The sequence below is a fragment of the Protomyctophum parallelum genome, assembly GCF_964188405.1.
Source record: "Protomyctophum parallelum genome assembly, chromosome: 2".
NCBI classification, from domain to species: domain Eukaryota; kingdom Metazoa; phylum Chordata; class Actinopteri; order Myctophiformes; family Myctophidae; genus Protomyctophum; species Protomyctophum parallelum.
In genome coordinates, this window is record NC_139699.1 from 55,362,772 (window position 1) to 55,376,070 (window position 13,299).

Below are 13,299 nucleotides of genomic sequence, written 5' to 3' on the forward strand. Positions count from 1 at the left end.
TGTGTGTGTGTGTGTGTGTGTGTGTGTGTGTGTGTGTGTGTGTGTGTGTGTGTGTGTGTGTCTCTCTCTCTCTCTCTCTCCATTTAAACACCTCTCATGTAAAGCATTCTACTAGGTCAGGCTGCTCTATGAAGTACAGGACTACTGTCTGTCTCTCCCTAATGGGAGGGGCACACTGCTATAAGTTGGTACTCCATTATATCCATTCTTACAAAACATGGGCACACACTGCCCCCCAGTGGATAATCCATCATCCCTCTAATGGCATTTCTATCTCTGAGACCCCAATTTAGTGTGCAAATGGAACCAAATGGACCCATCAGGGTCCATTTCATTCGATTTGTACACTCTCAGAGTTACAGAACCATAAGGGTCCATCTGAGGACCCCCTGGAACTCCCTCAAAGACCCGGACGCCACTTTGAGAACCACTGGTATAGACAAATCTGTGGTGCCCTGGGTGTAGGCAATGTTGCGGTGTCAAGCTGCGCTTAATGTTTTTTTTTTAATGTTTGTTTATTCAACTTTCAGCATGATCACAGGTTTTGAAAGACAGCGGTGCCATTAAAAACACTGAATTATTTTGCCGATCACAAATATAAAACTTAAAATCTAAAATGCAATAGCCCATCTAAAAATCCAAATGGTGTAAAACTCAAATCTAAAATCCACTCCACAAATCCAATCGAAATCCACTCCACAAATCCACTACTGTATGTGACACCGCAGCTATGATTGTGCCCATGGCAGCCTTTGCGGATTTGTTGTAGAAATTACAATGTAGAAATACAGTTACAAGTAAATGGTCTGTGTTCAAAATTTGACTCGAGTAAAAGCATAAAAGTATTGGAAAGAATGTCTCAGTTCACGGTTATATTCAAAATGTGTCCAAAATATTAAGCCAGATGCATGAAGGCGGCATAGAAAATCTAAGGATTAAGCCATGTTTTGTGATATTAATCTAAACCTGCAAAATATCCAGTAACATGCATGATGCAAATAATAGTGAAAGAGTAAAAAGTACATGATTGTAGTGGAATTTTAAATTATTAAAACATATTATATTAAGTAAATGCACTGTAGTCCCAGGAGGGCTGTTGGAGGGACAGTGTGGTGGTTCTCAAACATTTTCAAAAATATGTTTGTGGCAGTGACCTTCAGAAGCAAAGATTTGAGTTAAAAATGTTTGCTTTAAAAATAATATATACACTATATTCAAAGATTTGCAAAACAAATACAGATTTTTCATAGCCAAAGTATGTGGAAAGGAGGGACACCCGCACACTGTGCACTTGCTAGGTTTAGAGCATTCATTTAAGAAGCTTCTTAAATAAATGCTCTGAACCTAGCAAGTCCCTCCTTTTCACATTGTATATGCCTCGTCATCAATCATCGCACCTGCTCCAAATTACCTACCGGGTGTGCGGAAGTCATCTCTCATATAGCCAAAGTATAAAATATGGTTAAAGTGGTTAAAATTATTGTACCACTAGTCACTCTTATTTGACATATTTGGTGAAAATGGGGTAGCACGGTTCAATGTTCAGAATTGTATTTATTGTCAATATTACATCTTGTGGACAGCTTCCTTAATAATTGTAAAGAAAAACATGGAAAAACAAGAGCAACAAAATAGTCAGTCAATACTAATGAGATAAAATAGGTCAGCGTATGTACTACTACTACTGTATTATTGCTATATGCAACCATCCATGTGACCTAGTGGGCTAAGAGGGCCGAAGTGGTTAACCACTGCATTAATACGTACACTAGTGTAATACAACACAGAATATTCCCAATGCATGACCTACAAAGAAGTTTTAACCAATGGAAACTTTAGTCCCTAGACCTGCTTCTAAACGGTGACATTCTTAAAGACAAATGCTGCATGTTATTCAGACTGATTTGTCTTATCTGGTCTCTGCAGTAGTGCAGTGGTGGTTGCATTTATGCTCATTGTGTTTTTATCTATTGATTGTGCTCTTTCTTCTATTGTGTGTTTGTGATTTAGCCCCTATGCTTTTTCCGCCCCTATTCACCCTCTGCCTCAAAAGGCCTTGCCTCTTGTCATGCCACACTAGTACAATAATCTGCTCTAAATTTGTGCTGTCTGTTTGTCTGTTTAAAATAAAACTCCCTCTGTACCCTTTTGTTTCCCAGATTGATTTTACGACCTCCTCAACCACTAGAAACCTCATATTTCGAGTGGGGGGGATTATCCAAAATAGCGGATCTACAAGTTCAGAAGATGCGTTCTGAGCTTGATTGGCTAATAAGACTAGAGGTTTACGTGGCTAATCACTTTCAACCAGGCATCCCTATTTTGGGTCATTATTGGTGCATGGGAAAAAACTACCCCACACACACACACACACACACACGCACACACACACACGCACACACACACACACACACACACACACACACACACACACACACACACACACGTTTAAATTACTCCTAAACATTTTGCCAAACATCACACACTCTCCTATCCTCCACCAGAGGATAGGAGAGTATGTCTGGTAGGCAGGCATGTCGCGCGTAATTGTAGAACGCAGGGCATTCACTGTGAAGAGTGCGGGCGCAGACACCACAAAACAGTTTGCAATCAAACAGCCGGTCAATATATAGCCCTGGAACATGACTGCCATGATAATTATCATGACAGTCATGCAGTAACTTTGCCCTGTTTTTTGCAGTCGCTGCATTTACAAGATTTCCGTATATATAAACATTCAGATTTCAAATATAAAGTACTCACAAAGTGTCCCACGGGTGTTAGTTAGTAGCAGCGCGAGCGATTAGAATTGCTGCGTCCCGCGTTCTTTAATAAAAAGCATTTTTGTCCGAGCTCTCCGGCTACTTTTTTCAAACGGGGTTCGTTTGGGAAATCCACAGTTGCACACCGGGAGCGCACTCGCCTATTAGTCTGTATTGGCAGGGCGGTCAGCGTACCTATATCGAACACACCGAGTGCCACCCTCCTCCCGACCGATAGGGGCGCGTAGTTGAAAGCCAATGGCAAAATAACACCTCGGATAAAAATGCTTTTTATTAAACAACGCGGGATGCAGAAATTCTAATCGCTGGAGCTGCTACTAACTAACACCCGTGGGACACTTTGTGAGTACTTTATATTTGAAATGCGAATGTTTATATATTTTAATTATTTGTAAATGTAGCGTCTGCAAAAACCAGGGTGAAGTTGCGTCATGACCCTCGTATGAATACGAGAGTCATGTTTACAGGGCTAGTCAATATACAGCGCATGATAGACGCGCCGACCACGGCAACGACAGACAGGCTGACCACAGTGTTGCAGATCGCTGCAGTTAGTAGTGTAGCAAGCAACTCTGACAATAGTACAATAGTACAGTATTATTATTACAAGCCGTGCATTTCCACGGACAGTTTTCAAATCAGCCTCATGGTGGCTATACAACAGGCCATGTTGCGTCACACACACACACACACACACACACACACACACACACACACACACACACACACACACACACACACACACACACACACACACACACACACACACACACACACACACACACACACACACACACACACACACACACACACACACGGGTGGAACGGCCCACAGGGGCGTCACTACCGTGACGCAGACAACGCGATTGCGTGGGGGCCCATGACGCCTGAGGGCACACCCAGGTCGGGAGAAAAAAATAAAAGAGGTGGCAAATTTAAAAAAAATAAAAATAAACGAGGCGGCCGGGCCCCTTAACAATATATTGTTAACTGAGGTTGATTTTACGTCGCAAACCATTGTAGAAAAATACAATCACGACTTAACCTGTGAATTCCCCATTCAACTTGTATCATTCCATTACAGCATAAAATTCAGCAGGTCAGTGAGCAACCTCACAGACTCCATATTAGGACATAATCTTTGACACAAAAGTCCATGCATGGGCAGCGATCGACTTAGAACTCCTGATGTATAGAAGGTTAGACGACACACTCCATATTTGGGCGTGGCTGCGGCGGAGAGTCAGTCTTAAAATATGGTTCTGGCTGAGTCACAGCGACAGAGACACAGTGTTCTGCCCTTGCTGCCGAGGCACAGTTAGGCAGAAAGATAACTCCGGACATAAGTATCAGGTGTAACAACTCCTTTACTGAAGTCCCAGAGTAAAACTGAAATGAATACAAATACAACAAAACATCATCAGTTTGATTTAAATGTAGCATAAATGATCATTCATTTGACATACATAACCACAAAGCTGCAAAATATACTTACAGACAATGCTTTGTCGCACAACAAGGCTCACAGGCTCACACACACAACCAAAATGAATGAACTAGTGTGCTGCCTTGTTAATTACAACCTAGCACACCTTGAGCAGACTCTGCAGAGACCAGAATACACAATGTCAAACACCTGTCCTAAAACAAGGTACAATCTTCAAAATACCTTGTGAAATAGCACCACCCACTGGTGTGGTGGTAACGTGCTTTAAATGCATTTGATATCACGCCCCCACACATTATGGTTCAAACCATAGACTGTAAAAAAGGTTCAAACCCAGGGTTTATTGGGGACTGTTCCAGAGGAGAGGTGGGGCCACTCAGCCTGTGTCTTGGGGAAGGTCATGTTTATCCAAGGAGGATTGACCCAGACTGGACGTGCTAATGACTACAAGTTGAACACCGCCACAATGGTCTGGACTTTAATTAACACAGAGGAACTGCACCACCTGCTACATCACATCACTCTGCCACCATCATAGGGACAAAGATGTTTGTATTTGGGGGCCTAGCTTACCAGAGGGAGAACTACAACACCATCAGAGCTAGCAGTTATTCAGTACCATCTGGATCAGTCTGAACTCCTACACGACATCAGGTGGGAACTGGCAGCCATGATGAATAAAGGATTGATTGATCGATCGATCGATCGATCGATCGATCGATCAATCGATCGATCGATCAATCAATCAATCAATCAATCAATCAATCAATCAATCAATCAATCAATCAATCAATCGATCGATCGATCGATCGATCGATCGATCGATCGATCGATCGATCGATCGATCGATCGATCGATCAATCAATCAATCAGGGGTTCCAAAAAGGTTTAATAACCACTGGTTTAAACAACACCAGGAAACAAGCCCAAATAAGCAACTAGCCTACATTAAGAAGCCACAAAAAAACTGTTCTCCCAACTACCAATATTTACAAGCAACATTGCATAAAATGAAGTTCAACGTCGCTTGTAATAAGCGGACATGGCAACATTGGAAACCATCCGCACCTGTTGACTCAACCACCTTTCCCCCCTATGACTTGCCCCTCCCACATCCACTAATCACACAAGTCAATACAAATTCAAATTGAACTAATTCACATTGTTAGTTGCCAGATTTTGCCACATATAGATACTGGCAATTGTAATTGATTGCTAAATACTGTAGGTATGCCACAGCTCGCTTTGTCTTCAACCAGCCAAAATTCTTCTCCGCTCCCTCCACTGACTCCCGTTATTAGCCTACAAAACTTTGAAAGCTGGCCTTCAAAGCAACCAAAGGTATGCATGCCCCCATATCTTGCAAGTCTGATCGGACCCTGGCTACAAGCCCTCCCGCGCGCTCAAATCAGCCAATGCAGGGAAGTTGGTTAGTTAGTTATAGTTTCATTTATTGTCCACATGTGGAAATTTGTCTTCGGTTTTCGGTAAAAAAAAACACAGCTACATTAACAACAGCAACAACACTTTTTCCTTAATGTGGCAAATACATTCTGGCTCCAAAACTATGGAATGCACTTCCCATTGCAATCAGAACAGCAGACTCTGTAGTCTGCACTCCCGATTCTCTGCTGTAGTCTGAAAACCTTCTTCAGACTCCATCTTAGCCCATAGCATATAGCACTTGCTCTTGCCCTAGCCTTGACAAATGTAAAGGCTCAATTTATGTAATTTAGATATAATTGTATGTAGACATAGCACTGAGTCTATACTATACACATGCATACCGGTAGTTTCATTATGATACTGTTCTTAGCTTACGTATGAATTACCACGTTTGTTCTTGCTTACTAGTCCGGCAGCCGACAGGCTTCTTTTGTTTAAAGTGGGAAATTTGGTATATAGGCCTAGTCTTTTTTATTGGCCTAAAATATTGTCTATATACATACATTCACTAGGCAAAGATAATAATAATAATAAGGGTAATAATAATAATAATAATAATAGTAATAATAATAATAACAATAATAATCCCACTGATCCATGCAAGATTTTCATCTTTCATTGATGTTTATTTACACAAGAGCAGTTTGCACAGACATCTTGAGAATGGTTGAGTTATGACATTTTTTTTCACATTAGTGGTAACACAGTGGAAATATTTCTAAAAACCACACCCTAATACACTGTTTCTCAACATCCGGTTTAGGGACCACCAGGGTTCCTAATGGAACTCAGTGTGTACAAAATAATGGAACCAAATGGACCTGTAAGGCTTCATTTGTACGCCTCCAAGTTACAGTCACAGACCCGTAAGGCTCCATTTGTTACAGACCCGCAACGGTCCACTTCAACCCCTGGCGGTCCACAGGTAGAGAACCAGTGCCCTAAGAACTAGCCTGTGCACAAATGCCTTGTGTCGACTGTCTTGGGTCAAGGACACCGTTACGTGACTTACAATGTATTCTCCACCATGCTGCTGCATTACAGTAAATTGCACTTCTAGAATTGTAAAATGTGAAAGTCCAGAGATGCCCTTGGCCCCATTAAGAAGTGCTACTCAATACATACTCCTACAGTTAGCTCAGTGTTTGTATATATTAAATTAAAAATGTACATAATATATCGTGTCTTCGGTGTGAATGAGGTCTCGTATTACGGCACACAACGCCTTAGAAAGGTCAAAACAACGGCAGAGTTCCGCTGTGGTGCACGATGACCACAGAGTCTGTGCTCTGACATTCTGAGAACAAGCACGCAGTCGAGCTGGTATACAAATGAGTACATAAGTCGCTATGTACACAAAAAAATGCTCAATAATGTGATATCACTGGACATGGTAGGCAACCACAAAGCACCAGAATGGACAGCATGTACATTAGTAGAAAAGAAAATCAAAACGGAAACACAACTATCTGCATAACTCCTTTCCATTCCATGAAGGACAGAATGAGGTTTTGTTTTTGACAACAAATTTCTGAGTTGGATATGCTGGCACGATCCTCTACGTTACAGTGGTTCCCAACCTTTGTCTGGATCAGGGCCCACTTGACAATCTTCAAAGTGGTCACGGCCCACCCATCTGACCACTCAACAATTGTGTCACGCAGTCAGATTGGCAGGCTATGCGTGCATTTCTCATATCCTGTTCATTTTAATGATAAATCAATCGAGTGTGATCCAGCTTGGATATGGAACTAACATAGTAAGTTTGTTACTTATCGGTTATTTATCGGTGTCACATTGAAACTCTTTTTGCATACATTATTATATTTAATATGATATAATATGACGATGATTAACATCGTAATTGTTTTGCCAATTCTTTGGAGGCCTGCTTTGCAATATCCTCACGCCCCACGTATGGACCATAGGTTGGGAATCGCTGCTCTACAATTTAGAACACAAAAGATAGAACACCTGAGTAGAGAAAAGGATGAAGATTTAAACACTGAGAGGTAGGCCTATGACCCGTCTGCGGAGGACATCCTTTTAGAAGCTTCTCTGCTTGGCACTTTTACCACCCATGGTGTCTTAAAGGGGAATTCCACTACACTATACCTCATTTCCGGTTATTGTTATTCTCAAGATAAGACTATTTATTCGGCCCTAAACCATTCTGAAATCAAATGTGTGTGTGTGTGTGTGTGTGTGTGTGTGTGAGAGAGAGAGAAAGAAAGCCATAATTAACTATGGACATTGGATCAACATTAGGATTCCACAAAATCTACATACATGTATTTTATATCTCTGTATGTTCCTGATACAATCCTGGAATATTTATAAAACTTCCCCTGCAGAGAGTTGTTATCAAACCCCACCAAACAGGTACAGTTATTAATAAATATAGGGAAATGTCTACTATTGCAGAATAAGAACCTGAAACCCGACGTGACTTGTAAGTGTAATTACAGATATCTCTGTATGTGTGTGTGTGTGTGTGTGTGTGTGTGTGCGTGCGTGCGTGCATGTATGTGTGTAAATAGAACATGAAACACGTTTACTAAAGCATGTTAAGTTTGTGAAAAACAAACTATTCCTATAAACAATCTCTCAATGCATATTATTGTTAGCTGTTACACATCACACACCTGACTTCTCAGAGCTTTACTTAAAGGGCAGGGGTCCCCGACCTTTTCTGCATGGATCGAGTGGCCAGGGTAGCATGGTGGGAAGCATGATTTACACTTGACTTTATTCTAATGATCAATCAATTGATTGTGGTCCCGCTTGGATCAATGGAACATAGCGTACTCTAACTTCCTATTTATCGGAATCCCCATGAAACGTTTTCAAGGTTTTGAATTAAAAAAATACCATAACATTAATTATTTAATATTAATGTTATGTGTTGCCAATTATTGGGGGGGGGGCATGCACTCTGTTACAGGGGATAGCAAAGCGTAGATCATGACAACATTCACATCAACATTCTGTATTATTATTATTATTATTATGAAGGTTGATTATGGCTGACCTGGTCTGAGTGAGGTGTTTAGGTATCAAACTGGAATGCTTTTGACAATAATGTGTCTTTGTGGACTCGGCCATTAAAGGATTGACTCTGAGCCCTTTGGTGAACGTATACGGGCGGCCCTACGCGGACCAACAGACATTTCGTCAAGGATCATGAGAAACAACAGTATCAGCAAATAAGTCAGTGCACTGTGAAACACTCTGTGTTCATTTAACCCATTCTGAACTGAGATCAGATTCATACGAGGTTTCCGCTGGACACACACTGGTCTGATGAACCCATTCTGACCTGAGATCAGATTCTAAAAATGTCAGTCGTTCTTCGATTTAAAAAAAAATAGCAGACCTACAAGCTCGTATCGCGCCACTCGGTGGCGCGATATGAGCTTGTAGATCTGCTATTTTTAAATAGCTAAAGCATAACATGATGCTGACACCAAAATGGGTGCCCGTTCAGAATGGGTTAAAGGTAGGGATAGTGACATTGTTTTTGTAAATAAATGTTAAAACCTCTACATTGTGATAACTATGGCTATAGAATGTTTTTGTTTTGTTTTGTTTTTCCAGTAACCAGCTCATAATCCAGCTCATTACAGGGGGAAAAAAAAGGTTTCTGTTTTGTCTGCTCACTTCTTTGTGGCATCACTTCCAATTTCACTTATTTATCCTGAGTTTGATGCTCTCTCTCCTGATTGGATGAAATTGTTATCCCAATTCCAGAACTGAAAATGCATTAAAGAGCTGGAGAGACAGGGAGACGCCTGGGCCATTACGGATCAAACACTGTATAGAAATGGTTACCATGGGAATGTAGAGATATTTAACACAAACAAAAGAAAATCACTTTCACCTTAACCAAATTGATGAATTAACACAGAGGAGTTTACGGTGTACTGCGGTTAAACAATATTCCCAACAACCTGTTATACTGTCGTTTGCTTTAACCTACTTCACTGCCAGGCAGGGTTTAACTCAACACAACCATACTCTGATATTGCCTCCCGTTACCATTGCCGGCCCAAAATCCTAATAGTAATCGTCCATTTTCATGCCATGTGTTCTATCGATAGAACCATTGATATGGTTACCGGGACCTCAAATTAATGTTTTATAAACTCCCAACATCGTACTTTAATAGCTTTCCACGAGATATCTCGAGAATGGCATGGATTGTGTCAATACAGTAAAACCCACCCGTCTGTTACCCCAAGCAGGTTAAAACAAACACTTTCTTGCCACTGCTATTTGACATCACATTCACTTCTGTCTCTACGTGACAACTGCAACTGAGCGGTCCACAGTGTGTTCCACAATGTTGCTTGCGATGCCAACAATGTTTACGGCAAGACTACAAAAATAAGTCTCTGTGTAAAGGTTTACAACCATGCATTTTGTTCAGAACAAGAACAAAATATCGTTTTTTTTTTTTTTCCCTTTCTTTGAAGTATCTGCAATGTAATTAATAAGAAGGTAAGAAAAAATGTTCCGAGGAGGACAACTATGTACATTGACATGTTTTCAACGTGACAGATGTACTGTATAGCTGGTGAAATCGAGACACTTGCATCACGGCACATGAGTGTTCTCCAAAGGTTATGTCCATCCCTTTTTTTTATCACTGCTGGATGTGGATGAGTAGAGAAGGCAGACCCCTGAGAGAGGATATGTGACATCACATACAGCCAGGGTGCAATTTACATTCAGTTCAAGTCCATTGTAGAAGTAGATATACTGTACACTTGTCAAAGTGCCCCTTTAACCACACTAACCCCATTCCAATCCCTATTCCGGGTCGACATTTTAGTGAGAAATAGCCACGCTCAATCTCTCAAAACGAGCCTATAGATGGGTTGTTTTCTGCAAAAAGATTTGTATTAGAGAAAAATACTAGCAGACCTAGTATAGGGCCCTAGGCAGTGTTGATTTTGATTTTTAGTTTTACTCATCTTTTGAATAGTTTAGTCTAGTTTTAGTCGACTAAATATCACAAGATTTTAGTCAACACAATCTACAGTTGGAAGGAAAAAAAAGAAGCGCTTTGTGGGTCCTTTATGTAGAAAAGCCGATCACAGCGCTGCAACGCGTTGTGAGCTTGTAGATCGGCTATTTTCAGCATGCAACCAAGTGTAAAATTTCTTGTGTATCTTACGTATATTTGACCTCTTGGACCACTAGTCCATTAGTCGACGAAATTAACACTGGCCCTAGGCGACCCCTGTCAACTACGTATATAGGGTTTAAGACTTAGGAAAGGCTCTGGCAAGTTTAACCACTTAAACTTTAAGTGGTTCAACTTGCCAGAGCCTTTCCTAACCTGCATACCATCTTGCTATCAAAGCGGAGAGGATGTAAGAATAATAATACAGATAATAAAATAATATCCAATCTATAAAGATATCCACATTTGATTTGATTTTGGGTTTTCCCGTTAGGATCGTTACCTGGAATGTTCGAGGCTTGGGGGGACAGGTTAAGCGTGCAAAAGTACTTTCTCATCTTAATAGTCTCTCCACTGACATTGCCTTTCTGCAGGAGACACACCTTCGCACTGAGGATCACATTAGGCTCCGCAAACCCTAGGTTGAACAAATATTCTATTCTAACTTTAATAGTAGGTCCAGAGGCGCTGCCATATTAATACACAAACACGGTTATTGTTTTTTGTTTTGTTTTTTCGTGTACCATGTTCCTTGTATGTCTTGTATTTTAAAAATGGAAAACACCTAAAAAAAATCTATAAAGATATCCATGTCAGTGAAGCACACCATGTGACAGTGTTATATGATAAAGTTCAAATAAGGGTACAGTACTGTACATGACAAAGCGGTATCCAGTAGTTTACCTGTCCAAGGCTCTACAGGTCTATGGTCACCAAGAGATCGAGATAAATTGAGGTATTTGGTGAATGAAGTTTTATCACCTCTCCCTTTGTGTCCTACTGTTTTCTTTTCTCCCTGATGTGTTATGCACTGTGATTTTAGGGAGGAAAAAATCACAGCACTCCATCTTTAAACATATAGAATCAGACCATTAGTCTGGAGTCATTTGATAGCAATTAATGACAGGATCATTTTTCAGTGGTGAAACATCATTGACGTGTGAAAAGGCAGAAAATTAAACACGTTTTTGCACTGATTTGATTGAATGCCTCGTGTCAACCAGAACTGATGGACATTTCAGTGTGATTTAATCAATTTGAGGAGTGGATCTTTTACAAAGAATCCAGTTCAATGTTCCTTATGTTACGTAGCAGTAGTGGCTCAGTGCCTCTGCCTGATATGAGCCTAAACTGACATTTACCACTGGTGGAAATTGCATTTACGGCAACTGTATACTCAATATTGTAGAAGAAAGCCCATACTTTACTTGTAGGCCTACCCCACTTTGTCAGAGGCAAATATTGTACTTTTACTCCACTGTAATTATTTCACAGCTTTAGTTACTAGTTACTTTGTGGATTTTGATTATTTCTAAACCATTTAAGCCCTATTTCATATTTTGTCTTGTGACCTTGTATATCCGATATTTTACATTTTGAATACAGGACTTTTGTATTGTGGTATTGCTACTTTTACTTAAGAAAGAAAAATAATAGGCCTACTTTTTCCACCATTTATTTAAGCACTTAAACCCGAGCTGTATTTTTATTTTATTTTTTAAATTCAGATTTGACCATTTCAACCTGGGGGATGTCTCTATTCTGGGCCCATCATTAGCAGAAATGTTCAATATATAAAAAAATAAAAGAGAAAGAGGTTTGAAAAAGATTCACATTTGTTTTGCCAAAGTACCGAAAATAGCCGACAAACATGAGCCTTTAAAAATATATATATTTAGCATACAGTGATGTATAAATTAGGGCCTAAGTGGTTAAATGGACACTGAGGACTTTGGTGTGTACAGAAATCAATGGATACCAGCCATGGACATGTGAAGAGTTGTGTTCCAACAGAGACAGATTACCCACTGAAAGAAGGGACACCAGCAGATATGTCCGATGGAAGTATATACTGTAGTTAGAATAATAATCATACAAATTAAATAAAAACAAAGCAGACATTCCAGTACTTTTGAGTGTGCACCTGAAGTCATTCTCAAAAATGATTACATTAAACTACAAACTAGATCTGCAACTGATGGTTCCACTCTCCACGATAACGGTTTTAGAGAAATGACCGTCTGGTGAGGAGTCTGTTGGATGAATACTGTGTAGGCGATTTGGAATAGAACTCTCCCATGTGTTTATCCTTCACGTGTCGCTTTTTTACATCATTTCAACAATGTGTTTCCTACTTGTAGTGAATAGACTCATCTATTAAATATACAGAGGTGATAAACATGCCTAGAATAATTAGGCACTTAGTTGAGACCCCCATGCTCCAGTCAGGAAATGTGTTTATATAATCGCTGTTGGGCACAAACGGATCGAGTGGTTTGAGCTTCGTGTTTCGCTCAAACGCGAATCTCCAAGTTGACAAGCTAGTGAGCTTGTTTGTATAGATCTGCTATTTCTGCTATACCTCTATACTTTTGGAAAAAGTGAATGTGGTTGAGTGTGTCTGTGTGTTTCCTAAATATATTCCACCAATTCAT